General features: G+C 32.4%; 1 long non-coding RNA gene across 1 annotated transcript; it reads left to right on the top strand.

Moving 5' to 3' along the window:
- Positions 1–233: 233 nt before the first annotated feature.
- Positions 234–2,019, top strand: LOC147381949 (uncharacterized). The gene is made up of 3 exons (XR_015174240.1): positions 234–360; positions 457–582; positions 1,788–2,019. It is a non-coding gene; the product is annotated as an uncharacterized LOC147381949 (long non-coding RNA).
- Positions 2,020–4,342: the final 2,323 nt, after the last annotated feature.

The raw sequence follows: 4,342 nt of genomic DNA, 5'->3' as shown, positions 1-4,342 counted from the left end.
CGGCGTTTTGAAGTTGAATCAAACACAATCCAACTCAGCGTTTGGAAATTGAGTTATGAAATTGCGTTTAGAAACGCAAATGGGTGAAGCGGTATTTTAAAGCTTTTCTAAATTGCGTTTGCGGGAGACGCGAATTACCGAAAACGGCTCATTTGAAAAGACTATTTTGCCCATCATTTTTTAACCTCATTTCTCTTCTTTTCTGTCGACAGAGAACTGCACACAGCAGCTCTTCTTCTCTTCGTCATTCTCTTCATCTGTTCTTCGAGTGGGAGAGAAAAAAAACCCCTAATCCTGAACTCTCTACGATAGATCCGATCGACAAAGTAATTTTTTCTTTTAGTTTAAGAATTAAAAATGGTAAGAAAATCGTTTAATTTTTTAATCATATTCTGTTTTTTCTTTCTATATCACAACTGGTGAGATTTGAGATGAAATTATGTGAATCTTATTTAGGGTTTGTTGGATTTTTCAATCGGCTCTCTTCAATTTCCATTCGTTTTTGACAATGGTGTTGTTAGTAATCTGCACCTGCACTTGTGTTAAGATGCAGTTTCCTACCATTCTCCAACAAAAAACTGGGTACTCTCTCTCTCTCTCTCTCTCTCTCTCTCTCTCTCTCTCTCTCTCTCTCTGTATTAGCTTAATATGCTTAGACTTCTAGGGTTTAGATTAGGAATATTGATTGATACACTATATTGTGGAGACCTTATAATATCTGTACAGTTATAGGAAACAAACCCATTGAGCTTAAACAATTAACCGAAGCGTTAACATTTGATCTGTTTGAAAAAAATTCCATTTGCACAAAAGGTGTTTGAAATTTTTTGGATTTTAGGTGATATATATATATATATATATATATATATATGGGAACGGATCAAGGGACATGTAAAAACAATGTAACATTAATAAATTTCAAAATGTGGGTTAGAAGTTTCGGATTAAGCCAATTTTTTGTGCGGATGATCTCCATGATGGGAAGATCATCCAAAAAAAAAAAAATCAGTCAAATCTGAAACTTCTAACCCCATTAAAAGTGATTTAGAATGTAGACCGTTGATTTTTTTTTTGCCAAGTTTTGCAAATAATTTGTAAATCACTTTTGATGGATTTAGAAGTTTCAGATTGAGTTGATTTTTTGTGAGGATGATTTTCTCATCATAATGACCATCCTCGCAAAAAATCAGCTCAATCCAAAACCTCTAACCCATATTTTGAAAAACCATTGTTTTTACATATGTCCCTTGAACCACCCCCAATATATATATTTTCTATTTAGATGCTTTCTACATTGCTTTGAGATGGTATTGGACTTGCAGATTAACCTCTATAAGGATCAGATGTAGGGAGTTGTGGATGTGGGTCTATATAAGTTGGTTGGTAATTTGGGTTGTAGTGTGGGGTGTCTTTGTGAGTCAAACTTGGGCTTCCTCCGTGGTGTTGATTCACAATCGAAGGCATTATGGGTTTTGCATTTAGAAAGAATTTGGGAGAAGATTGTTCACCAAACTTATTAACTCTGTTAAAGAGTACATTATACTCGAAAAACCCTTTTATACTCACCCTCCAAGAATCAAAGTTAGTGGAGTGTGACGATAAGATGATTAATGAGCTTTGGAGGGGGGATATTGGCTGTGATTTTCTTCCAATTTTAGGATCAGCAGGTGGCTTAATCATGACGTGGAATAAGAATTTCATTAAAGTGTCAATAAACATGGTTGGGCCTTTTTCTATTTCTATTTTGTGTAATTGTGTTAATAAGGATTTTCAGTGGGTTTTTTCAGGTATTTACGGTCCTACTAAAGGTGGGGAGAGAGTTCAATTTTGGGAGGAATTGGAGGATGTGGGGAATGTTACATAGAAGGGTATTCAAATAGTAACCCATAAATGGTGCCTCTTAGGGACAACACACATTTACTGGTTTGATAATCTAATTGAATACCCAAAATTTTGATGTAGTTTGTAACATTCATTGGATTTCAAATTCGAATAGGAAAAAATAAAATCGAAATTCTAATGGAGCTTTAATGTAATTATATATTTATAACGATATTCTGATAATTTTTATGCATTATGGGTATATCATCAACATTGCGTATTATACAGGTATTTTGTTTATCAGGAAAATTTCATATGTCCATTTTTAAGAGGAGATGTTGTCGAAATTTCTATAGAATTATAAAATTTTTAAAATTAAAAAAATTATTTCTATAAATTTTTAATATGAATTTATTATTTTTATATAAATTTAATGTAATTATATATTTATAAAGGTATTCTGATAATTTTTTATGCATTCTGGGTGTACTATCAACCTTAAGGGCATTCTGGTCATTTTACCCTAATACAGCAGATTCTTGAAGCTGTATCAAACAGTAATTACCAGATTCTGGTCAACAGCACAGCACTTTTACAAAGCTCTATCAAACAGGCTTTTCAATGTTTCAACTTCTGACAGCAGATTCAGACAGCAGAAACTGACAGCAGATTTAAGAAGCTGAATCAATCAGCACCTAAATATGTGCGTTGGCAATTTTGGAAAACTAAACACAAGAGACTACAATCTGGCACTCAAAGGACTTACATTGCAACACAACTTGCTGACACCTTTCACTCCAAGTGGCAAAATCTTTGGGCGTTACTTGTCATGAATGCATGGCCCACCTCTTGCCAAATTGAAGATTCCAAAGTTTCCTTGATTGGGAATACGAAGTTTGGATCAATTAAGCATAGACTATAATATCAGATTGATTTCGAAAGTGTTTGGTGGGCCCAAAAGAGTGAGTGTTATTTTACAATCTAATTTTGTGGAGGACATGATCCTAACTCCTCTTAAATATTTAGGGGGAATGATTGTGATGGGTCATGGTAGTTTTACCTATGAAATGTGAAATGGGGAAAATTTTGGATACTAAATAAATGAAGAGAAGTTATCAAAACCCCACTCACTCACAAATTTTATTTTCTCCAACAAAGGGGAAAATGATTTTTTGAAAGCCGCGTGTCATGTTGTGAAGTGGGTTCCAATGAAATTTTGATGCGGGAAGTCCGCTTCAAAGTCGGACTCCCAACAAATTAAGGGAGAGGGAAGACTTGTGCCATTTAAGTGGAATTTTCTCAGTTGATGGGTCCATAAGCATTAATAAATTTTTGCTAATAGGATTTAGTTGGTGTTATCAATTTGGAAATACTTGTTCAATACGATTATTAATAAAATAATTACCAAACAAAAAAAAACACCAATATTTTATGTGATTTGGCAACTATGCCCATGTCCACAGGAAGTCCAAACTTCTACAAATATCCTGAAATCCTTCTACACCTCTCTCCTTGTGTCTGTCAAAACCTAGAAGAATAATATAGATTTAAAAAAGAGAACTTATCCTAACCATTAGATTGAGATCTCATCTAATGACTATGATAAAAGACACATAAGTAAATAAGAGTTGGTTAATGGATATCGATCCAATGCACGGTTTAAGTTCAGCTTTAATGGGTTATGTCGATAAATAGTTAGGACAAGAGATTTTGATAATTGTACCCTTCCACGACAAATTTTCATTTCTTGAATGTTTGTGGTACAACTCTTAGTGTTTGAACTCATTAATGTCATTTCTGTTGGTGTTTCATTTTTCATGGCATTGTTGACATATGAAAACCCATAACCCAAAGTCCTGTGGATCCAATCCAAAGAAAATCATTAGAAATAAATTGAAATCTTCTTTGTTTCGTTTAAAGTTTCTTTGTTAAAATTTAAATTTATCCTAATAGGCTTAATCTTCTTATTAAGAAGTTTTTATTTGATATCCTTCATTTAAGAATGTGTTGATTTATCTTAAATTATTTCTTTTTTGTTAGTAAGAATGATGGAACCTAGAAACGAAATAAATTGAAAAATTGGAGGAAAACTTAGAGAAGGACATATAGCAATCTTAGATTTTTTTTAATTTTTTTTCCTTTGGAGTTTATTAAAAGATATGAACCCGTCTAAAGGGGAAACCTCTACTCTATCCATCTATTATTTTTCACATCTTTATCTCATTTCTCATTTTCCTCATAATACTCTCTATCTATTTGTTCAACTTAGAATTTCTAGAACGAAATTAAGAAATGACATGTACTATCAGGAAAAATGAGACTTTAAAAGGAATCACTGTAAAACATTTAGTAGGTTTAACATTTTTTTTTCTTATGATTTATTTTCAATAATAGAAAATGAAAAGTACTTCTTGCAAGTAAAGAATAATAGTGGTAGGGGAGTTGGTAAAGAAGTTGAATAAATTATGATATATTTATTTTTTAATTTATGTTTTTTTAGTATAAAAGGAAATGAAAGAAT

The sequence above is a fragment of the Akebia trifoliata genome, unplaced genomic scaffold, assembly GCF_017979445.1.
Source record: "Akebia trifoliata isolate Shusen 1 unplaced genomic scaffold, ASM1797944v1 Contig00130, whole genome shotgun sequence".
NCBI classification, from domain to species: domain Eukaryota; kingdom Viridiplantae; phylum Streptophyta; class Magnoliopsida; order Ranunculales; family Lardizabalaceae; genus Akebia; species Akebia trifoliata.
This window is presented reverse-complemented; position numbering and strand designations above follow the sequence as displayed.